This window comes from Felis catus, chromosome B2 (genome assembly GCF_018350175.1).
Source record: "Felis catus isolate Fca126 chromosome B2, F.catus_Fca126_mat1.0, whole genome shotgun sequence".
Lineage (NCBI taxonomy): Eukaryota > Metazoa > Chordata > Mammalia > Carnivora > Felidae > Felis > Felis catus.
Genome location: NC_058372.1, coordinates 87,140,797 through 87,166,908, shown reverse-complemented (window position 1 = coordinate 87,166,908; position 26,112 = coordinate 87,140,797). Strand labels below are relative to the sequence as shown.

The following is a 26,112-nucleotide window of genomic DNA, read 5'->3' as shown; positions in this document are numbered from 1 at the left end:
ATACATACATATACGTGTATACATACGCACACAGTTAACTGTTTGTTTGTATTTATTTTCTAGGAGGAATTCCAATGTAATTCAGCAGATTTTTTTTTATCAATACTTTGTGTGTCTCAGGACTGTACTAATAAGTATTCTGTTGTACGTGAAAATGTATCCTGCACTAGAAAATGTGTAGACTCCAAATTTTTATTTACTTATTTACTTTGACTCCAAATATTTACATTTCTACCTTCATTCTTTTCTGAATTCTGAAATGCCTGGATCATTACTTTGACCCAATATATGTATGGAATTTTCTTATATTCTGAAGACCATTCTTGTAAAATGGTAAGTGAGCTCCAGAATACAAGAAATTCCACATCTTGGGTCAAACTAATGGTCCAGCCTTTTCAGAATTACATTACAATGGAAGTTTTGTGATAAGATATAATCGTATCTAATTTCCCAGAAGGCAAGTGCATTTTGCCTAATTTGGAGATATTAAATATGGTTCAATCTTTCCATTATTTCCTTATGGACTGATATAGTCATGTTTTATCTTTTAGGATGTTACTCTGCATTTACCATTTAGCACAGTACTAGTAGGCACTAGGAACTTGTTTCATTTAAATATATAAACTTTTTAAAACTTGGGCAGATGTTGTCTTAGTCTGTTCAGGCTACCATAACAAAATACTACAGACTGATTGCATCACATAAACAACAGAAATTTATTCTCACAGTTCTGAAGGCTGAAAGTTTGAGACTGAGGTGCCAGCATGGTTGATTTCTAGTGAGAACTCTGTTCTTTGCTTTCAGAGAGGGCGCTGACTCTCACTCTGCACTCACATGATGTTCTCTTGTGCATAGATGGGGGAAAGGAGTCCTTTGGTTATCTCTTCCTATAAGGACATTAATTCTATTGGATCAGGGCCCCACCCTTATGACCTGTTTTAACCATAATTCCTTATAGTCTTCAACTGTACTGGGGCTTCAATATATGAATTTGGGGGGAATTTAGTTTTCAGTCCATAACAGATGGGTTTATTTATTCCCATTGGAATGATGGCAGGGGTAGGGGGAGCAAAGAAGTCAGATTAAATTTTCATATATGTCATTTCTCGTTTTGTCTTTTATGGTTTTTATCCTAGAATCACCGAAGTTGGAGAATCCTTTATTCACTCTGTTGCTTCTTTCAATTCTTCTATTTATCTTAAATACAAAGTTTCCAAGTTAAGGAAATAGGCTAATATTGCTACATTGTTCATGTTAGCCTGTGGTCTTGCATATTAAATATGTCCTGTATCTCCTCAACTATTCATTAATACAGTATTTACATTTAGGAGAGACCATTGGTTTAAGAATAAATTTATATGAAGAAGCAAATTGAGGTTGAATGTGAAGTGATTGAAAGATCTTTTTGTGCCTAAATCAGCCCTAACTCCTGTGGGACCTCAGGTTGGCCCTCATATTTCAGTTCTTTCATCTAAAAGATAAAGGATTGGATTAGATTACTTCAGTGCTTCTAATTCTATCTGTAGAATTAGAATGCTTTAATATTTTTAGGTAAATTTGCTTTTCTTTTAAAGTTAATAAGTGAAATGGAAATATGTTTTACACAGCATGATTAAACTAAATTTTACTTAATTAGCTTTATTTTGTTATTTATGGTTTTTCCCCTGTTTTATGTAGCATGCACAAAGTAAAAATACAAAAAAGAATGACATGAAGGGAAGACTTTTCTTAGGTACCAACTTACAGTGCTACAAATATCACCTATTTTGACTTTGGCCAGTAGTTGGTGATTTTTAGTTACACCTCAAAGGCAATAATTAGGTAGTAAATACTGAGGTGGCTACTTTGTGCATGATTTTTTTTTTTTTTTTTTTTTTTTAGATAGAGATATAAAACCCAAGTCATAGTTCATTACTAAACAGCATATTTGGGAGTGCTTGACTGTCTCAGTTGGAAGAGCATGCAACTTTTGATCTCAGCATTATAAGTTGAGCCCCATGTTGGGGGGGGGGGGGTTGAGATTACTTAAATAAATAAGATGTAATAAAAATAAATAACTTATTCGATGAGGGATTCTTGCAGGTCAGGGACTTTAGGCAGTTTGACTTCTCACTTTCCAATGCTTTTGTGGGGAAGAAAGATTTGAAGAATTACAAATAAATTGTAACTAAGTAGGTTGGGTGAAGGGTAGATGAATAACCAGGCAAATATTTTTTGGATGCTTTATATGGACTTGCCCTCTTACCTGCTACAGGTAGGATGGGAGAGAGACACCAGATGATCTGTAGTTGTAGATACATAATTCTGCACGTAATATATTAAAAAAAAATTAATGGGGTATTGCAATAATTCAGTAAATGGAATATTCAGTAACTTTTATTGAGCTTGACTAGTGCCAGATACCTCTTTGTGTACAAAAAACAAATAGACTCTACTTCAGGAAATTATTTTTAATAAACAATGACTGCAGTGTCACTCAAAGTGAAAATAAGTAGTGAATACCATCTTATGGCAATTCATCATCCATAGGAGAAAGAAGGAAGAAAAAAGATGGAATGAGAGGAATAGGAAAGATCTTTTGAAATAGGTGGCATTTGAACTGGGTATTGAAGGAGAAGTAGAATTTATACTTGTAATAAAGTAGGAGACTGCAGGAGGAAGGAAAGCAAAGGTCTCTTGAAGGAGGTGGGATATAAAAATGACAATCATATAACTCACTGAGGGAAAGGGGTGAAAAATGCTACAATAGAGAGTGATCTGGAAATTGGAGGGCGTTAAATGTGTTTTGGAACTGCTGAAGAAACTAGTCTGATAAAAGAAGAGGATATGTGCTTTAGCAGAAAGATGACCAGATTCTGAAGGGCTTTGAAATTAGGGCAGGAGTATATAGACCTGGCAGAGGAGGAAATCAAGTTCTAGTTTTAAGTAGAGGGACAACACAACAGCAGTGCTCTTCTCCCTCTACTGAATCACAAGCTTCTTGAGAAAAAAATCTTATCTCGTGCTTTCCTCTTAATTCCCTGCCTGAAATTTTCCTTGATTCCTTCTCTGTCTGGTAAGTTTATTTCCTTTCAGGTGTAAATGAAATACTGCAGTTTCCCCTGTGAAGAGTTTTCAGGCTCCCCAGGCAGAGCAAATGGCTTCCTCCTTATGTACCCTAAACATATTTATATCACCCAGAGCATATATCGCTTGAAATGTCATCATCTTTATCCCCCTCCTTCACTAAAGTACTCTTTGAGGGCAGGGAATTTGTCTTATTAAAGTTTTATCTTCAGCACTACATACCCAGCTAAAGTACCTGACATACAGTGTTTCTTAGTCTTTGTTGAATGAATGAATGATAATTATATAAATGGTTCTGGCAGTAATATGCTTGATAAATTGAAAGGGAACTTAGGCAAAGAAACTAGGTACAAAACCATTGTGGGAAAAAAAAAAGATTAGTGATATGAAAATATGCATTTTTAAAAACTTTTTAGAGTTTATTTATTTTGAGAGAAGAGGGAAGGCACAAAGAGAGAGGGAGAGCGAGAATCCCAAGCAGACTCTGCACCATTAGCACAGAGTCTGATGCACGGCTCGATCTCACGAACCATGAGAACATGACCTGAGCCGAAATCAAGAGTCAGATGCTTAACCAGCTGAGCCACCAGGTGCTCCAAAAATGTATTTTAAAAACTAAAAATAATTCAATGAAATGCAATATGGTAGGAAAGAACATCAGTTTTGAAATCAGGACTGATTGATGAAATTAAAAAAAAAAAAAAAAAAAGGGATCATCTTATGGCCCAGGCTGGTGCTATTATAGTCAGGCAAGCAATTTTGAGCAGTTATGGGTATTTTATGTTTGTTTGGCGGCTTTTTTCAGACCGGTAAAATTTTTCGTTAATTCTGTCGTTTTGAGATTTCTCTCATTGGTGCTATTGATCTCATTACCCTAAAGATGTCCAAAAACTTTAATTCATGTCTTTCTCTTTGCTATTTCAGCCATATAAATACAGAGGTTGGTAACTTTCCATCACTTTCATACACCTGTACATTTCTGTTCCGTATATAATGTTAATGTAATTTTGGAGGTTATAGTCCAAATATGGGGCCCATTTCTTAATTTTGATGCTCCTTCAGTAAGCTGACTGTATATTTGTTGTCTCGTCAATGAAAGTAGGTCCTCTTTGTCTCTGCACAGCATTAACTAATCCTTAGGGCAGAGAGATCTGACTGAGAATCTTCCTGTGATTGGAAGACTGGCATGAGTACTCTTGCCCCTAATCAACAAGTGACAGAGAGGGAGCTCCAGTGAGCCCTTACTTTATAGCTTCTGAGAGTACCCTTTTGAAATAGGGCAGTGACCTTTAACAGATGGTTAGGTTACAGTTGTGTGAGAATTTATCTTTTGTAGTTAATACTTTTCTTCCTGAACACAGATAGTTGTGATGAAGTTATGTTTCCAGGCTGTAAATACATCTTAATTTCTATGACTTATATGTCTTATACATTTAAGTATAACACATGGCATTAGACTGGAGACCTCTGTTCCCTGCTTCATATGCAAACATAATTGTCCAGTGGAGCACTTGATACCTTTAATGATCGTGCTCTGAATCCAGAAGTGATATGTTTCCAAGGCACGCTAATCAGAAGGAAACTTGATGTAATCATACACTCTGCTATAATTTACTTACAACTCTGAAAAATTCAATTATGGAAAGATGAGTGGAACATTTTCTTATCTTTTTGAGGGAGTTTGCCACAAACTTTGCTTACCTGTATGTGTAAAATAGTTTCCACAAATATTACATTTTTTTGTTCTAGCTTAACCTGATGAGGTTTTCATCTGTGCAATAAATACACTAATTCTAAAGATACTGTATATCTTATTTTGGCCTTTATTTGTCTTTAACTTAGAATTAAATTATATTTTATTTTTCAGTTAATGATGGGAAAGAAAGGACTCCAAGGAAATGTTAGCACAATTTAAAACTTTTAAGTTGCCTCTGTATTAAATCTTTAAAAAGAGTGATTTAACTGTTATTCTACCTAAAATCTAAAAGTGAGATAGTATCTAATTTTATGCCACCCTTGTACTTGAGTAAGTTTGACATGGTCCTGGTAATGATGTGCAGTGGTATCTTGTAGCTGTATTTATGTCACACTGAAAAATTTTATTCTGCTTATCCCTGCCCCGCTTTTGAAAACATCCAAATACTTCATTTTCTTTTGAGGCAAGTTAGAAGTGACACACTTAGAGGTTTTTTTTCCCCCTTCTGAGAGTATGCTTTGATAGGTGTATAGTCTGACCGTTATTATAAAGATGATATCTGCAAAATCCACTGAATTTTTTTTGTCTTCTGTAAGATAAGAATATAAGAATATAAAACAATTTTATTTTATTATAATTCATTGTAAAAAAAAGTATGTTGATGTAGTGTTTACATTGAAGCTTTTAGTTTTTGTTTTGTTTTGTTTTTAACAATTTAAGTCTCCTTTGGAAGATGTGAAGCAAAAAAAAAATGTTTTCCTTTAATTTTACTGAAGGCGTAATCTGCATATACATGTGGGTGTTGGGAGAAACCAGTTTTGAAGATTCTCCAGCCACCTTTTTTTTTTTCTTCTGTTAAATATGTTCTGTAAATTGTGCTTCTAGAAAGGTGGGGGTGGGGGGGAAGTGGTAAAAGGAAAGTAGAGGAATTAAAAATCATTCCAATAAAATGGTTTAATTTATGCCTCTGCAGTTAAGCAGTGCTCCTGGTTAACAGAAATACCCTTCAGCTACACAGGATTTTGGAGCGTTGGAGGGCACTCATTTGCACATAAATAGCCATTAACTGATAAATTCCCAGAGGTCTCCTGTTGCATGTTAGTGGTTCTGACCTACTTAGCTAGCTTAAATTTGTTTTACAGAATTATTATAATTCTATCCTTGGTACTTAAACTTTGTGATTAATGCATGCCTCACAATACAATTAAAGTATAATTACACAGTTTTGCAGTTTCCTATCGTGGTGTTATTATTACAAAGATCTGGATTTTGCAAATATTAGAAGAGTTAAGGTTTCGATATTTATCACTTTTGCTGTTATTATGTGATTATGTTAAATGGAACCCTTTTATGTCTGAAGAATAGATCAGAGAGGTGAATCATTACATGTAGCATTTGTTAGCTTGGAAGTGATTGGGTCAGTTAATGTGTGGTCACTTTGGCATGCTGTCTAGATTGTCAAATCCCAGGCACCTTTGCTTACATTTTTCAAATGTTTTTGAAATGTGGTAGATTCTTTACACTATTTTCTTTCAAAAGTGATGTTGGGGTAAATGTTGAGAAGCAGTAGAAAAACACCAGTCTGGGACTTGGTAGATCCTAATTCTTATGCTGACACTTCCTGCTTAGTTATGCAAAAGAACTCCTGTGCCTAAGGGTCTGCGTCCTCATCTGTGAAATGAGTAGTTCCAGACTAGAAGGGGTTGGCAAGCTAAGGTGCTGCTGACCAACTCTGGCCCCTGGCCGGTTTTTGTACAGCCATTGCGCTAAGAATAGTTTTTATATGTTTAATATTTGTAAATAGCAAGAATATATGATGCTGTGTATGGCCTGCAAAGCCTAAATATTTATTTAAAAATTTGCCAGCTCCCTGACTAGCAAGAGTTCCTCTCAGCTGTTGGCACTCAACATTAAATTATCTGTCGGTTCTTTTTAAATGCTGTTGTTTATATATACCCTTGCACATGTGTTTTGGGTTTCATTTCTTTCATGTTTACTATTCAGTCATCTGTGACGGGACACCCAGTAGTACCTGGCCTCTTCATGCCGGTGACACATCTACTTAGTATTCTGTTAAATTTGGGAGTGGTGGCTGCTTTCCAAAGCTTTATATCTCAAAATTTAGATTCCTATTAAAGGGAATTTTCAGCAAAATGAGATAGTAAGGTTCAGTTCTAATTTGAAAGGTGGGTGGAGAAGAAATGCTTATTTTGAAATACTTAACACTCTCACTTTGGAACTTTTTAAAAAAGTTGTGATCTGATTTATGGAAAACTTAGAAATAAATGTTAAATAATATTCCAATGAATGTTAGAAAGCTTTTCTGTACATTATTTTGAATGTCACTCTTGGCCAATATATGATTTGTAGCACAGTGAGGTTTGATACCGCCCCCCCAACCCCCGTGTCATTGAATGTGGAAATGTGGGCCACTGTTACAGCTTTGATGCATTTGAGTGGTAACCACCTGCTACATATGTATGGAGGAATTCAGCATCATATACTGTTTGCTCGTTAATTTGCATTAAAGATAATGAGCTAAGTAATTTTAAACCATTTTTATGTGATACCGTGAGGGAAAATTTGGGCCTTTCAAGAAAGAAAAAAAAAAAAAAAAACCCGATGGTCAGAAACAGAAGCTGCTTCATCACATATCTCCAAAGAGAAAATGGTTACCCTGTGATAATCAGTCCAATGAATTCAGAAATTCATTGATTGTCCCAGCTCTGGGTAGATTAGGTAGAGACTTGCTCCAAGGAGTGGAATTTATGAAATGTTTGCTGCATCCAGCAAGCGGAGCCGCTATAATACAGCTGCCTCCTCAGTGGTTTGCTTTGATCCTGTGGAATGAAAGGACAGGAGGATCAGCTCAGGTCTAAATGAGATTACAGCTGGTTCTGCCGCTTAACTGGTCTATTGCCAACTAGTGTGGCTTTGCACGTCCTAAGGGGTTTACAACAGAAACTGTTTATTGAGTATCATCGGTTTACTCAACACAAGCAGGCTAATCCTTCCCAGCCTCAGCACGTTGTGGAATTGTGCAGGAGCCAACCCAGAAGCTGGTGTAGCCAGACCCTCTAGAGCCTTTGTTTCGTTCTATATTGATTTTTACCTGAGTTAAAGACAGTAAAAAAAAAAATAAAACCAATAACCAGCCTTATTGTGAGCAAAAGGTTAATCTTACCTAAAATCTTACAAAAAGCATCTGTTAACCCTAGAAGGGACAACCTTCTTCTTCTTCTTCTTTTTTTTTTTTTTTTTGCCTTTCTAGTCAAGTGGGATTTTCTAGTTTCAAATTTTGAAGAACAAGATAAGAAAAACAGCTTAAAAGATCTTGCTAAGGCATTCTAAGTTAAATGCTTAAGTCTCTTCTAGTAGTACTATAACAAATGGCTTTGTGAATGGAATATAGGATGATTTGTTTCTATATAGCATGTTTTTGGTTTATATCCATTTTGCACATTGCAATTGTTTCTTTGATGTGGAAAACAAATACATGAAAATATGGCTGGAAACCTTTTACTTAAGGAAAAGAACTCTCTGCCAAGGTTAATGTCCAATAGTCATTTTGTCTGATGATCCCTTGATTAGTAGTCTCTTTAATGAATAAAGACTGGTGATTAGGAGCATTGTAAAGATATACCTGTTGTAAATAATCCTATGTGTGTTTAAGTTTTGTTTTACTATTATATACTTTTTTAAACATTTAGGTGTAAAGATTTAATTATTACAGCATCCTCTGTAGGGCTTATAGTGGAAAATGATCTAGTTAGATCAGGGTTTTAATTCCATTTCCATTACTTACTGATCAAGTTATTTAACCTCTCTGAGTCCATATTTTCATCACCAAACTAGAGGTGATATTTTTAACATTGCAGTAACTAATCAAATTAGAAAATAGTAGACAGTAACATTGAGTTAATCACATTAGTCAAGCTACAATCAGGCTACTGTAGTTGCTCAGAAGCCCAAAGGCATTGACAATTCTATACATAGGATCCCTCCCTTGATGCTAGAAATGATATTTAAAAGTTGTATTACAGTCATCATGACAGCCTTGCTATGTATCTATAGATCGGAAACACCCATCGTCATCTTTAAAGGTGTATGATCTCAGGCAGGTGGATAGAGAGGTTGTGAGATAAATATTCTTCCCTTTGATAACAGCGGTAGCTCCTGGAGAAGCCATGAGTATGAATCTAGCCTAGTTTATAATTTCTAGGAAGGCCTGAATGGTAAACTATTATTTAGGATAGGTGGGTGAGCCATGTATTTATGACCCTTCCTACTTGAGTGATTGATTACTTGGTGGCTTCATACACAGCAATAGATGTATAAATACTGTCAGCTGTATTAAGTGCTAAGTAAAAGACAAAGGTAGATTCTTTAAGGAGAGTTCAATGGTCTCTCAGTTTACTTTCTCCTAATTGGCTATGAACATGTATCATCAGTTATATGTAAGGACAAAATGTTACTATGGAAACACTTGGAAGCTTTCTAAATGTACTATGTGATGGAATCAGCTAAGACTGATGTTTATCTTAAACATGTAGCTTGTCCAATATTTAAACCTAATGGACAAGATGTGTACCAGTTGAAAATGTAATATTTATCCAATCATTTCTATTCTATCAAGCCTGGCTCTAAAGCAATAGGTTGCACTCATGGAGTAATAAATTTTTAGTGCATTTGGAGATAAAGGCTATTGGTGGTGATTGCTTAAACTCTTTTTGCTCAATCATCTGAATGGTGCAAATCAAAGCATTTTGTCAGACTGTGAGAAGTTTCACCTAGATATTGCTTCCCACACACGCAGGTCACCATATAAATTACGCTCACGGTTTTACAGCATAGCTGGTGCTGGAAGTTAAATTGATGCCCAGTGGTGGAACTCGTAAAACATTTTCCTGTTAACACGACCAGGCAGAGTTGACATTGTTGATGGTGGGTTCGATCTAATAAACTATTGGTTCTAACAGTGATTTTTACTATGTTTCAGAGGTGATGATGATGCAAGTTTAGTGATCCAACAGTTCTTCCTGAACGACAGAAAATTAGCTCTCCTGTCTGTATTACCAAATGCTGAGAAGAGTAGGAGTAGGGGGTGATTGGAGCCTAATATAACCTCATGTTCTGAAAGATGATGAATTATAGGAGCAAACTCCTTAATACAGTGCATACCTTCTACACGAAGAAAAATACTGATTTTTTTTCTCAAAAGAATGTGTTCTATATCATCTGTTGGAAATCTGGAAATAACATTATTACCTTGTTATTCAAATATGTAGGCTGTGCTCTCCCTTCGGAATCATTTACACAGATGCTTTTAAGCTGATCATCATTTTTAAACCCAAAGCAGTTTCAGATTTGGTTACCTTTTTGTTTCTTCCTCTGTGTTATCTAAAGTTACCTTCCTATAAGATGTAAACTGTATCATGGGTTTTTTAATTGTGAACCACGGAAGCAATCTAAATGCTTTTTCTTATAGGGGTAAATTCCACAGGTTAATTTTCTTCTATTACAAATGATGGGATCTGTTTTAAAATTTATTTTGAAGTATTTCTTCTTTGGTCATAAAGCTGTATGAAGCTTTGGTCATAAAACTTCATCTTTTTCTTGTTTGAAGTAAATTGGTTTTTCTCTTTTCTAGTTAAAATTTGCAGGATGCTAACGAAGCCCTACTGCTTTATCACTGTAAGCAAGGATCTTTCCAGTTTTTCCTTTTTTTGATGCTGTAACTGTTCCTATAGCCGTTTGCACATTCCTATTCAGTTGGTGATCTTCCTGTAGTTTGGTTTCATTTTATGAGATATCACAGATTTTTTACTCAGCTTTTTAATGTTTCTTACCCTGGTATATGCATAATTTTTTTTTTTTTAACATCAGGAGAGGAGCTTTTTTTTTTTTGATGTGCAGATAAATGGTATCAGTGGTGCTACGCAGATGAAACCTGTCATGTACAAATAGCATGTATCAAGCCCCAAGCATGCAGAACTAGATAAATCGGCTCATTTGCCGAAGCCTTGCAAAAAGAAATTAGTGACATAACAAAAGCCTTTGAGGCTCTCAGCCCTAATAATGGAGCTTCATAATAACCCCACAGATCATTGACTCAATGGGTAATCTTTTAGGAAAACTTTTCCCCCCTCTATCTTTTCCTCCCTTTCAAAGAACTACAGTAAATGTGGCACATAGTATCTCTAGAGAGAAATGTGTGTAACTAAGTATCTGGAATAACTAGAAGTTAAAATTAAGAAAATGATTGACTTAAATACAGATTTGTTCTAAACCAGTTTATACTCATTTCTTTTTGATGATTTTGGTGATTGATCTTATATGTTGACTAGTAACAGCTTTTTCTGTGTAGAATTCAGATTAAGCTTTCCTTTTTTACATTAGTGTATTTGATACACAGAGTTACAGCTGGGTTGTTGGGGCAGTAGAGGCAAAGAGTGAGAAAATGAAAAGGAGGGAGGAAAGGAATCGAGGTAAGAAAACTAGAGGAAGCATTTAGCTGGTACTTAAGAAGATGTTTAGTGGTAGAAGAAAAGGGACATCATCTAATTAGTAGTTTTCATTCAGCCGAGGCAGACCCTTTTGAGACTTCCATGAAAGCTATAGTCTCTTTTGTCATAAACATATATACATTTAAATATACATAAAACTTTACAATAATTTCAAGGAGTTTACAGACTTCTAAGACTTATCTATCCCAGGACTAGCATTATATTACAATGGTGACTAAGCCATTATTTCTCTTAGAGTTTTGTTATATTTTTAATGAAGAAAATTCATAAAACATCCCTAGATACTTTGTGACTCTCTTAGTGGACTGATTTTGGAAACCCGAAAGCATAGTCACTGTTTGAACTGATGATGAGAGTTTTAGGACCATAATCACAATTGGCATTGGTCAGTAGTGTCTGCTTGTGTAATTTACTGCATGTCTTGCGTGTAACAAATACTGAGGATGCAGCATGCTTAAAAGGTTTTAGAAAAATTATTTATCAAAGAACACTACTTTTCCCAATGCATTAGCTATTGTAATTCTAACATTGGTATAATCTGTTGACATAGAGTTGGACTTGATTTAAATGGAAAGGAAAAAACCAGACTGGACATATTTATTGATACACCTAGTCCATTAAAGTAAATTATAGAGCAGATTTCACTGTGACAGGAACATTTGGGTTAATGTAGTTAAGAATCAGTCAACATTACCATTAGACCCTTTCTTTTTAGGAATTTATTACCACCAATTAGGAAAAAGCTCTCACAAATGGAATTTAGCCTCAGCTTACATGTTGTGAACATCGGACCTGAAAAATGTTTGGGTCTTTCTTTACCTTTAATAAAATTATCCTGAGTTCTTTTGAACCAAGTCACATTCTTCCATGTAGCAACTAAACACATGTAATTAAGATGCAGTATCATGATTCCAGCTATAGTTAGAGGATAGAGCTACTGTCTACTGTTGTCCTCAGAAAAGACTGCTGAGATGGTGAGAGTTAAGCTAGTTTTTTGGAGGATGGTTTTATTAATTAGCTTTAAAAGATGGTCTCCATAGGTTTGCAAACATACTACTCTATGTCTAGGGAAAACTAAAATGAAACGCGGTTCAAAAAAAAGTTGTCAATTATTAATGAAATGTGAAAGCAACAGAACTGAATAAAATTTATTGAGAATAAATATGATAATATACATAAAATGTCTCAGTACATGTTTCTTACAGGTGCCCTGTGCTGGACAGGGAGAGAAATGAAGTAGCTTTTCTTCAGATGACCTTTATCCTTGCAACTCATTTGTCCTGAATAAGTCTAGAAATTCTGAGATTGTTGCAGATGGTTCTTAGGAGGCTTGAAAATAGCTATTTGATCTTAAGTCTGCCTTTGGCACTGTTGCAGATACCACCCCTTGGTTATACTTTTAATGAAGAGAAATCTTTGTTTCCCCCTCCCCATATGTGAATTCCTTGAGGTCAGTTCTATATCTTTTCATCTTTGAAACCCTAATTCCTATATAGTACTTCACACATAGTGGGCTCCTGTTCTTTAGAGTATAATTAACCATGCCAAAACACAGTGTCACGAAACACTACAACAACCCTTTTATTATGCTCACAGATCTGTTGGTCAGAAATTTGGAAAGCCAAGGACAGCTCTTCTCTGCTCCACCATGTCTGGGCTTCAGCTAGGATAATGCTGTCTAGGGTTAATAAAAAAAGACTGGGGACTGTACTAGCTGAAGCTACAGGATCCAGTTCCTGATGACCTGTTCACTAACATGCCTAGCCTCTGAGCTAGTATGGCTGAAGGACAAGCCTACCTAGGACTGATGACTCAAGTGCTACCTATCAGCTCTCCAAAGAGTGTTCTCAGGGTGATTGTACTTCATGCATGGTATTTTAGGGCTCCAAGAGTGAGTTTCCCTGCAAATAAAACGAAGCTTCATGGTCTTTTATTACCAAGCCTTGGAGTCACATAGTGTCATATCATCCACTGCACTCTATTGGCCAAAGCAAGCAAGACTCCAAGCCTTGGAATCACAGATCTCCTAGATCCAAGGAGTGCCAAAGAGTTTGTGGCCATGTTTTAAAACTATCACAGCGTTCAATAAACTATGGAATACCTCCAGCGTAGTGGAACAGGGATGGGACACAAGAAGAGGAAGAAGATTAAAGATTGTGAGGTGTGTTTAATATCACCAGCTATTATTGGCTCTAGTGTTGCTAAATTTGATAGATTGATGCTTTCTGTTCCAAAATGAAGGCATTTTCCATAAATATTTTGTTTACGTCATTGCCTACCTATGTTACAAATAACTTTGATTTCCTTTTTTAGCCACCGGTTCCTAAGGTTTTTCCCTCTCCTTTTTTCTTATATGAGAAATCTATACATAACTCACCATTTTAGATAAGATCCAGTTGCATTTTTGATTGCTCAGTTATACCTGTCTGTTTACAGTTAAAGAGGAAGAGAATCGTATTTGAAATCTCAAAAGACCAGTGTGACAGCTTTGGATATTCTATCAAAGATGTGTATATTTTATTGTGAGACTTCTTATAGGGATGATCTCACCTCTCAGTGCCTCTAACATCATGGACAAAGATCCTGGATCATATCTCATGGTCTTACCCACATGATATTCTGTAAGCAGGCAAACTTGGAAACTGACCAGTTTTTTTTTTCTTTTAATTTTTTTTTTTTTTTAAATTTTATTTTTGAGAGAGAGACACAGCATGAGCGGGGAAGGACCAGAGAGAGATGGAGACACAGAATCCGAAGCAGGCTCCAGGCTCCGAGCTGTCAGCACAGAGCCCAACATGGGGCTCGAGCCCACCAACTGTGAGATCATGACTTGAGCTGAAGTCAGATGTTTAACTGACTGAGCCACCTAGCCTCCCTGTTTATAGAGAGCGCATAACCTCTCCCTCTCTTTCTTCCATTCCTTGTACCCACGTACTTGCTATTAAATTTAGAGGATGAGGGGCGCCTGGGTGGCTCAGTCGGTTAAGCGTCCGACTTCAGCCAGGTCACGATCTCGCGGTCCGTGAGTTCGAGCCCCGCGTCAGGCTCTGGGCTGATGGCTCGGAGCCTGTTTCCGATTCTGTGTCTCCCTCTCTCTCTGCCCCTCCCCCGTTCATGCTCTGTCTCTCTCTGTCCCAAAAATAAATAAAAACGCTGAAAAAAAAAAATTTAAATTTAGAGGATGAGTTCACGGAAATGAGGGCCCTATCTAAATATAAGCAATATAAGGTTACTGTAGCATTACCCCTTCCGAAGTGAGTTGGCCACGATCAGGTGGTGATTGCTTTCTTGTTCTTTTAGAAATCTCTAAGTTATGGCATCCATCTGCCTATAGTTTATTATAGTTACAATGTGGAAGGACTTCACCCAAGCCTTGATGTGGTCTCTACCCTCAACAATTTCCTTGGAGGCATCTTGAGGTGCTGTAAAATTTAAATCTTAATATCCAGCCTAATACTTTTTCTTTGATTCTTGTGTTAAGTTCAAGACTATTACTTATTGATTATAGGTTAAACTCTACCCCCAAACTCAGACTAAATGGCAGAAACAGACCCCACAGCAAAATAAGTATATTCAACTCAGGATTGCAGTAAAGCCCCCATTTGTTAAGAGAATTTGCACTATGCTGTACTAATAATGCTAATGGTTATAAGTCAGACTTGCTCGGGTTGTTTTGTTGTGCTCACTTTTATTAGATGGGAACATGAAACAGCATTTAAGCATTGACAAAAATATATATATTTATAGTATGTTATGATGAGTTATATATAGTTGTATATGTACCAAGTCACATATACTCATACTTACCAGGCTGGATTTTTTAATGAAAATATTTCATTAAATATTTTTAAAATATTTATGTAAAAAAAAATATATATATATACGTATATGTATAAATATGTAAAAATATATATGTAAAAATACAAATAGCATTGTAACATTAGCTTTGTTCATTTACACAGGGTGTTTAAATGTATAAGTGCATAGGATTGTCCTTATAAGTTTTAGGTTATATTGGGAACCAACTATTAGGCAGATATATGTTGAGTATGTAAGTTGTTTTTGTTGCTGTTGATTCTCTCCACTTTAAAGAATTGTTCACTCATAGGTCTTTTTAGATGGCGTGGCCCTTCAACACCTTAGCTCCATCACTTCTCTAGTTTGACTTTCCATCATTCTACCCCTTGACCTTTCATCTTATGGTAATACTAAATTGTTGGTCAGCCCTCTCATACACCATGCAATAATATGTTACTATGCTTTACTCATATTATTTCAATTTCCTAGAACTTTTTTGTATTATTTTTTCATTTAGTTAACACAACTTCCATGATCTTATAATGGCATATTTAAGAAGTCATCAAACCCCTACTTGGACCAAATGTTCCTTTTTGCATTACTATACTCTGTACATACCCCTTTCTCAGAACTTGATTGTGTATTCTTTCAGAGCAATGATCATAGTTGATAGCATCTAATATGGTACTTCATGTAATTAATAGACATTGAATTCATTAAAATTAGCTGAATTACAAAACAGTGATTCCTGAGTCTAAACGTATTCTTGGACTCTGGATCTAGATTTCCAAAAACTTTTTGGAATTTGTTACATAAGTTTTCTGTTTTCAAATCAAATTATACTCTCCTGTACTAATTAATTGCCCCTCCTAACTTTTAGTTTCCCTCCCTCAAAATTTGGCAAAAACAAAGACTGCTTCCTCTCCCTCACAAAATGCCAAATAATTACTGTGGGCTTTCTTTTTCCTTCATAAGGAGCTCAAATTGGGTATAAGCCCATACCTAGATGTTTACAGAAGCCTCATAATTGGTCTCTCTGGTCTCTAGTCCATTCTTATTCTAACCCATTCTGTTTGCCATTACCAGATTAATCTTTCCCAAAGCACTGTTTTCATTATGCTGTTGCTCAGTTCAGAATCCTTCAGTGGCTCCTAACTACCTTTAAAATGAAATCTTGATTTATTTATTGTTTTTTTTTGGTTTTTTTTTTTTTGTTTTTTTTTTAACAGCAGTGTCTGCCTTAATTGTTTTTGTGTTTTTGGTATCAGATACAGTGAGTGATGCTGAGTAACCTTTTGTGGAGTGAATGAGGAAAACGTGTGAATGAACAAACATGGCCATATTTTCCATTCTTAAATTGATTGCCTTCTAGTGTTGCTCCATTATAGTTAGAGTGGTTATTTTTTCTTTCCTTCCCCTTTTTCTTTTATATTTTCCTTGTAAGATGCATATTATGTTACTCTTTGCTTTTCATCTGTTGTTCCATCTATCACCCATTGTGCTACAGCCGACTGGTTTCCTAATTGTTGTTCCTTGAGCCTATGGAACTGCCAACCTTGGCACCTTTGCATTTGCTGTTTCTTCTCCCTAGAATGCTCTCTTCCCATAATTCCCTCCCTTACTTAGGGAGGGAATTACTCCCTAATTACTAGGTTTTTGTTCAAATGTCACCTCAGTAGATGCTTCCTTATCATCCTAGTTGAAATATTTGTTCCCATCATTCATTATCTCCGTACTTTGATTACTTTTTATTCATAAAGTGTACCACAACCTGAAATGTTACACATCTATGTTTGTTTCATTATCTACCTTATTAAAATATAAGCTCCAGAAAGGCAGAGCTTTGTAAACTCTATATCCCAACTGCGTAGAGCATATGCAATATGTGTGGAATTAGAGAGTAAACGAATGGATTTTGTATACCTTTGTGCTTTTACTTTATTCATTTTCACATATTCAGTTCTTAACCTGTCCTTAGAGAATCATTTCCATGCCCATTTTGTTCTGATGCCCTCAATGATCTTTCTTCCCTGAGTTGGTATAAAGCCTACAGTTTGTTTTATACTTCTGCCTACAGAGTAGAGTACTCCTCTAGTACAGAATTATATATGGTCTTGCTACTTGTGTAGTCCATGGGCCATATCCTTATGTGATACAAGAATTAAATAGGATATATGCAATAAATGAAGTCACTTTTATCATTGACCAAAAAATCAAAGTCAGCTTATTGAGAATATATGTCAATCCTATTCTAAGTGTTTGATTTTAACTAATTTAATCCTTTAGGTACTATTATTGACCCTATTTTAGAGACGAGGAAAGTCAGGAAGGTAAGAGATTAAAGTGTGGCCCAGGGCTGGCAGCATCTACTGAACAGAGATGTAGACTCTCTGGCCCCTCCCCAGACCTAGTGAGTCAGAATTTAAGAACAGGTAATATGTTTAGATCCCAAACTTAACGATTTTTTTTAATGTTTATTTATTTATTTTGGGAGAAAGAGAGCACAAGCAGGGGAGGGGTAGAGAGAGGGGGAGTGAGAGAATCCCAAGCAGACTCCATGCTTGGAGTGGAGTCCGAAACGGGGCTCAAGGTTAGGACCTGCACCGATATCAAGAGGTAGATGCTTAACCAGCTGAGCTACCAGGCACCCCAGAGGAAGATCTTTAGTAAGACTGGCATTAGTAGTTTTAGAAAGCTCTACAGATGATTTTGATGGTAGTCAGAATTGAGAACTACCAAGGTAGATCCTTTTTTTTTTTAATGTTTATTTATTTATTTATTTTTTAATTTTTTTTTTTTAACGTTTTATTTATTTTTGAGACAGAAGAGACAGAGCATGAACAGGGGAGGGTCAGAGAGAGGGAGACACAGAATCTGAAACAGGCTCCAGGCTCTGAGCTGTCAGCACAGAGCCCGACGCGGGGCTTGAACTCACGGACCGTGAGATCATGACCTGATCCGAAGTCGGCCGCTCAACCGACTGAGCCACCCAGGCGCCCCCATTTATTTATTTCAAGAGAGGAGTGAGAGAATCCTAATCAGGCTGACGGCACAGAGCCCAAAGTGGGGCTTGATCTCCCAAACCGTGAGGTCATGACTTGAGCTGAAATCAAGAGTTGGATGCTTAACTGACTGAGCCACCCAGGCACCCCCCCTTTTTACTGATATACAGTAAAATGAAGTAAAATACTACTGGAAAACTTAACTGACTTGAGACCCATAATCATCTATAAATGTGATGAATAAAATTATGAGAGTTAATTCCTAAAAATAACTCCTTTTTACTGGCATATTTTCATGCTGTACCATATTTGGGGGATAGTGGCAAGCAGCCTCATTTTAAGTACTTTACCAATACTATTCTCTAAAACTGTAAGGCAGTATTGCTACAAGCATGCTTGGTTTGCCAGACTCAACATTGGATTCCTGATATATTCTCTTTCCCCAGTCTTGCAAATTAATTAATTGTGGGTCACAGGAATCTTTTTAATTTTTATTTATATATTTATATATATTATTTATATATATATTTTTTTTTAATTGTTAAGTTTATTCATTTTGAGAGAGACAGAGAGAATGAATGAAGGAGGGGCAGAGAGAAAGGGGGAGAGAGAATCCCAGGCAGGCTTTGCATTGTCAGCATAGAGCCCAATGCAGGGCTCGAACCCATGAAATGCGAGGTCACGACCTGAGCCAACACCGAGAGTCGGAAGCTTAACCAAGTGAGCCATCCAGGGACCCTTCACAGGAAACTTTTTAAATTATCACATGTTCATTGACCTTTGGGATCCTTATAGAATGACCTCCACTCCCAGAAGTATTAAACCTTTAATGTGTATGCAACTGGTATACCACCTGGGATTGGGTGTTATACTAGTTTGTAACTACCTTTATTAAGAGCTTAGCGTATGAATGAATGAATGAATGAATGAATGAATGAATGAATGAATATAGCAACTTAACATTAAAACATGTATTATTTATTTGGAGAGCAAAATGGCATTTAAGGTAGGTGTAACATAGTTGCATGGTAGTTAGACTGACTGCTTGGGTTCAAGTTCTGGCTCTGCTGCTTACTAACAGTATAGCCCAGAATCGAATTATTTATCTTCTCTGTACTTAGATTTCTTTTCTATAAAATGGGGATAATAATAGTACCTATAGGATTAAATTAGTAAAGGCCAAAAACAGAATAAGACTGTGTATATATTCTCAATAAAAATCTTCGATTCCCTGGCCTACAGTAACTGTTCCATTATTGGAAAGTATCTTATTGATACTTCTTGGTCAAAGATTTATACTGTGGTATGTCTGTCTCTAAAGCCCACGTCTTCCTAGATAATGCTCTAGTGCATCATAAGCATGGTTAGTACGGATTTAGAAGCAGTAGAAATGCGACTAAAATGCACATTATCTTGCCTTATAGTCTACAGATTGTTTTTACCTAAGTGGTGTGATTTGACAGCTCGATAGTGTATATAATAGAGCATTATTTCCATTTAACAGATGAAAAACTAAGTCTCAGAAGTTTTCTGGGGTCACAAGCTGGTCTTCTCTTTCCTGGACAAGTGTTCATTTGGACAAGTTTCCTTACATCTTGAGAAGCCCTTTTATTCCCTTATTCCTTAGTGCATTATATGTGTCTGGAAGCATCTTCGCCAGTGCTGTGCTTTCTATTTGTCATAGTCCCTCAGTAGTCAAAACAGCCTTGATGTCACATATGCACTCAGTCATCACCACCATCCACCCCCTCCTCCACATACACACAAACACATTGAGCTATTATAGGGAGGCATTGCAAGGCATAACCAGGCTGCTATTTGCCAGCCTGGTTTCTGATTTACTGCCTCTCCCTGATAACTGGGGCATGCACAGAACTGGGGCTCAAGACTCAAGCTACCATTCTCTCATAGTGGGGCTTTGCAGAAGTCTCTTTATAGCTGGAGGTTGGATTGGATTGGATGATTTTTAGGATAACTTCAAACTGTAAGACTTAGGTTTTTTTTTTTTTTTTTTTTTTCTGGTAATGTCATTACTTTGATTATGTTATATTCTGAGTAGTAAAGTAATTATAGCCCTAGGTTTTAGCTGTGAACAAGAATGACAAGAGGATCCAAAGTACCTTCAGTTTTTTAGTGAGTTTATCTGAGAATAAAAATGGTCATAGAGTAATCTGATTCCCATCCAGTTTTCTATTAGCTAAATCAGATACTTGGAATAATTATCTGTCTTGGTTTAGGACAACTTTTTACCTTAGAACTTACCATTTTATTTTTCACTAATACTGATTGAAAAAAGTTGCCAGGTTTGGAGTAGGACTAAAGGAGGAATTCAATTATTAATTGTTGTTAATCCTTTGCTTTCATCTCTTATCAGTTGTATTATATTATGCTTTATGTGTGGACACAGGTCCCTCACTAGACAAATTTTCTTTCAATTTTGAGGCATAATGTATTAGAAATACTACATATACAATAATGACTACTAGGAAAGTGATGTACAGAATGTCATACTTCTGTAATTATCAGTTATAGGAGAAACAAAAGAAAAGGAGGATTAGAAGTAAAACCTAGATACAGTAGTCCGGGAAGTGTTCCCAGAAGCCTGCCTAAGCTGTGAGGAAAGAATGTACTACAGAGACCAGGCTGGCAGGGAGCAGCAGGCAGGTGCCAGTTTCAGTGCCACTCATGTGACAGATACCTCAGTGTATTCGCATGACTGTGTAGGGGTGAGTATGTGGGGCTGTGATGACTAAGTGAATATGTGAAATCACAGAAGGAAGTAGTGGAAAGATAAAAACAGGAAAACAGGGGCGCCTGGGTGGCTCAGTCGGTTGAGCGTCCAACTTTGGCTGAGGTCATGATCTCAGGGTTCATGAGTTCAAGCCCCACATTGGGCTCTCTGCTGTCAGCATAGAGCCTGCTTGGGATCCTCTCTGCCCCCCTCTCTCTGCCCCTCCCCCCCCCAAAGCAAATGTTTAAAAAACAAAAAACAAACAAACAAACAAAAAAACCCAGGAAAACAGATCTTGCAAAATTGGGCAAGAGAGCAGTCAGATCCAGGAACCAGGAATATGCTTGGACATAATAAGGTAAGCCATAGGGGGAAGGATACCGGAGCTAAAATAAAAGCATAAGAAGACCTGGATAACTAAGTATGTAAAAGTTTGGGAAAGAAAGAAAGAAAGAGAGAGAGAGAGAGAGAGAGAGAGAGAGGGAGGGAGGGAGGGAGGGAGGAAGGAAGGAAGGAAGGAAAAGTTTTGGTGTTTGCCTACTGTAATGGTAGGTTTCTAAACATTTTTGAGGAAGTATTTCATGTGGTCTTCACTGTTAACCTGACAGTGGATATAGCAAATGATTGTTCCTCTTCTTAAAGAAAGAAAGAAAGAAAGAAAGAAAGAAAGAAAGAAAGAAAGAAAGAAAGAAAGAAAGAAAGAAAGAAAGAAAGAAAGAAAGAAAGAAAAAAGAAAGAGAGAGAGAGAGAGGGAGGGAGGGAGGGAGGGAGGAAGGAAGGAAGGAAGGAAGGAAAAGTTTTGGTGTTTGCCTACTGTAATGGTAGGTTTCTAAACATTTTTGAGGAAGTATTTCATGTGGTCTTCACAGTTAACCTGACAGTGAATATAGCAAATGAATGTTCCTCTTCTTGATTCTTCAAAAAATAAACATTGGGAGCTTACTCACTTTTTCTGAGGTCACACAGCTCTGGGTAGCTTTGCTAATAGCCAGCTGTGTTACCCAACATGTACTTCTTTTGCCCTGGTTTCCCCATTTGTAAGATGATAATAACTGCACCAAACTCATACGGTAAGAAATAAATGCTTATAAAACACTCAACATGGTACGTGGCACATGGTGGTAAATACTGATGAGTGCTGGGTGTTGGCTGTTGTTTCTCTGAGAGCCACAATTTGAGTAACTTGACATTCAGCAAATTTTATTTTTTACTATACTATATTGCATCTTTCAGAATGTAAGTCGGATAGTTAGGCATGTATATTTCCACATGTATGTGTTTCCAAAATGGTTTTAACCCATGTTAAATTTGTCTTTACTCAAAACATTTGCCAAGTGTTAGGAGATTCTCTCTCTCCTGTGATATTTCTTTTTTGATTTTGACCCAACAGTACATTTCATTTTCTGTGCAGTAAATTTACTTTCAAATTTTTCTCCAGTTTGTTGAAGAAGGTAGAAAATGTTTCATAAAATAGCCATGACACCGAGAACTGTTAGACACTTTATGTATTTCATATATGCTTTGTGTTGTATTTGTTACCTGTAGTGACAGCTTCTTTCAGTATTTGCATTTTCGTAAACATACCTTCAGCAGATACACAGTCACATGTGATACAATAAATTTTCTGTAGTCTCTGCGGTTAGTTTTCTCATCCAGAAAATGTAATTTAAAAAAAATTACCTGTGACTGCCAGGAGTATTTCTGTTTTGGCTACAGTGCAGAAATTTGATTCTCCCTTCAGACTCCCATTGTAGGATATCCTTGACATTTCCTGCATCTGTCATTCTCTGATTGGCTCATGTTTACACAAACTATTACAAGGTTTTAAACAACTTTATTTGGTGTTAAATTAGCAGATTTTCATTCTTATTCAAACTGATATTCCTTGAATATTCAAACCATCAAGCAGAAAGTATTTTGCATAGTCCCAGGATATCTAACTTCTTTTGAACCAAAATGCAAAGAGGATGCACATTTCCAAAACAAATCTGTGTTTGGGTCAATGTCTTATGCTTAATTGGAACTTGTTTTTGCTGTGTTAACTCTTACATTGGAAGATGTAATCTCTAGCTTTTTTACCTAGTGGTTTGTTTCTTTTTTCAGACCTCTGAATCAGATCCCAATAGTAACTCCTACTTAGAATCCCTGGTACCTCACTGTTTTGCTCTGAAGAGGTCAAAAGTGGCTCAGATTTGTTGGCCTTTTTCAGTATTGCCTCAAATGCATTTTTCTGGCTACCTCTTGTACTTTTTTCTAACACAGAATTCTGGTGTAAGAGACAAAGCTACATGAGGCTTTTCTAGCTCCTTTTCTTAGGTTTACTGAACTTTCTTCAACCCAAGTAGGAAGAGAAGAAGATTGATCAGTGTTTAAATTGTGTGATTCTTAGTGCATAAGTGTGTGTGTAGGAGGAAGGTATGGGCTTCAGAGTGAGTTTTAAGTTCAGATTATGGGCCCAGCCTTTCTTAGCCATGTGACCTTTGGGTGTATTTAACTTTCTCACTGCCAGCTTCATCATCTATGAAGAGGATTACTGATACCTATCTCATAGAATTGTTCTGATTTTTAATTTAAGAATTTCTAGCACAAAGAGGATGACCAGAAATGATATCCCTCCCTAGGGAATAGGTTTTAGTGAAGAAATGGCTTATCTATTTAGAAATAGGGAGCACAATTTATCCTACTCTAGTGCAGTAAGTTATTCTTTGAAACCAGTATACTTTGAAATGGCTATAACTGTGTTGTGCCAATGGTGGTGTTATTTTACTTGGACTCTAGTGTGTTGACATGTGGTCATGAAATTTGCTACATGTTGATGTAGGCAGTTAAGTTAGGTGCCAAATGGATTTTAGTAGTTGATATTCAACTTACTCAAAGCTAAAGGATTTGAAATGGTTCTCTAGCCACTAGTTCAAGTTGAAAGCATCTCAGGCATGTTTTTACCAGAGAGGATATAGCAGATATTTGGTTAGCTTTTATGAGAATTGCTTGCTATGATCTTCTTTCCCCAGGCATTTTGTACTTTTTTATCGATATTTCAGGTAGTATTAAGTAGTGTCTCATGATTATCCAAGAATTCAGTGGCAAGGGGCGCAGCATCCTAATGTTATATAACTGATAATATTTTACTTACTTAGGTGTAGTTTATGCAAAAAGTCCTAAAATGTGGTCTTGGGTCCAGTTTGATCTTTCAGTGGAAATGTTTTAGGTACGTGTACTAAGTTCTGTATTTTGTGTATTTATTTTAAGTGTCTACTTCCCCTATATAAACTAATTTAGGGGCGCCTGGGTGGCTCAGTTGGTTAAGCATCTGACTCTTGATTTCAGCTTAGGTCAGGATCTCACAGTTCCTGAGCCCCACTTCGGGCTCTAGGCTGTTAGTGCAGAGCCTGTTTGGGATTCTCTCTCCCTCTCTCTCTGCCCCTTCCCTACTTGCTCGCTCTCTCTCTCTCTCAAAATAAATAAATAAAACATTTTAAAAAAACATCAGGCAGGGCACCTGGGTGGCTTAGTTGGTTGAGCAGCCAGCTTCAGCTCCGATCATGATCTCATAGCTTATGGGTTTCAAGCCCTACATCAGGCTCTGTGCTGACAGCTCAGAGCGTGGAGCCTGCTTTGGATTCTGTGTCTCCCTCTCTCTCTTTCCCTCCCCTGCTCACGCTCTGTCTCTCTCTCTGTCAAAAATATTTTTTTAAAAAAAAAACACTTAAAAAAATTTTTTATTACATTTTTTTATTTTTGAGAGGCAGAGAGAGACAGAGCATGAGTGGGGGAGGAGCAGAGAGAGAAGGAGACACAGAATCCGAAGCAGGCTCCAGGCTCTGGGCTAATAGCCCAGGGCTATTAGCAGGGCTTGAACCCATGAACTGTGAGATCGTGACCTGAGCCGAAGTTGGACATGCAACCGACTGAGCCACCCAGGTGCCCCTTAAAAAAAAAAAAAAAACTTAAAAAAACATCAGGAATGTGAGAAATAATGTAATATTTTTTTTAAGTACTAGTTATTTTTCTTAATGGAACACTATCAGAGGAAGTCTTCTGCCTTAGCTCTATTGGTTATGTTTTAACTGGTTTGTCTTTCATTGAAGAAAGCGTATCTATCTCAGGATGATATCCATGCATTTGTATCTACTCTCAATTGATGTGGCAGTAATAGAAACAGGAATAATATTATGGTTGTACATTTAGTGTTAGGTAATCAAATTATTAATAGTTGGGAATATTGCAAAAATGCCTTATATTCCAGATCACTACAAAAATCTCTTAGTGTTTCCTTCCCCTCTTATATTTCTGTTAAGGTCTAGAAATGTCTAAATTTTCTTTTTTTGTTATTTTTATTTTTAATTAGTTAAAATACAGTGTTAAATTAGTTTCAGGTGTACAGTATAGTAATTCAGCACTTCCATACCTCACCCTGTGCTCATAACAACAAGTGCACTCCTTAATCCCCATCACCTGTTCAACCCACCTCCCTCCCTCAGTTCTCTATAATTTAGAGTCTTTTTTTTATTTATTTCTCTCTCATTTTTCCCCTTGTTTTGTTTCTTAAATTCCACGTTTAAGTGAAATCGTATGGTGTTTGTCTTACTCTGACTTATTTTGCTTAGCGTTATACTCTAGCTCCATCCATGTCATTGCAAATGGCAAGATTTCATTCTTTTGTATGGCTGAATAAAATATTCCATTGTGCATGTATATACACACACTGTATCTTCTTTATCCATTCATCTTCCATATCTTGACTATTGTAAATAATGCTGTTATAGACATAGGGGTGCATGTATCCCTTTGAATTAGTGTTCTTGTATTCTTTGGGTAAATAACCAATTGTGCAACTGCAGAATCCTAAGGTAGTTCCATTTTTAACTCTTTGAGGAAACTCCATACAGTTTTCCAGAGTTTGCACTCCCACCAACAATGCAAGAGGGTTCCTTTCTCACCACATCCTCACCAACACCTGTCGTTTCTTGTGTTGTTAATTTTACCTTTTCTGACAGGAGTGAGGTGATATCTCACTGTAGTTTTGGTTTGCAAGAAATGTCTAAATTTTCAGTTAAACATATAGGTAAATAAATGACTAGGCATCATTGTATTCATGTTTTACTAAGTTATGGAGAGCAAGAACTTTTTTATTTATTATTGTCCGCTTTGTGAAAATCATTATGGATTTTTTGGGACCAAAGTACCAAGATTATACCTGGCACAGTTTTGTGTAGGAAAATATTTTAATTACAAATGCCACACACAGGCAAGCTAGATGTACTTTCTTTCCTCTTGGTACATCCATGTCCT

At 36.6% G+C, this 26,112-nt stretch overlaps 1 protein-coding gene across 2 annotated transcripts in view; it reads left to right on the top strand.

Moving 5' to 3' along the window:
- MMS22L (MMS22 like, DNA repair protein) overlaps nucleotides 1–26,112 on the top strand; it is a 131,059-nt gene that overhangs the window by 62,545 nt on the left and 42,402 nt on the right. The gene's annotated exons all lie outside the window — the stretch shown is intronic.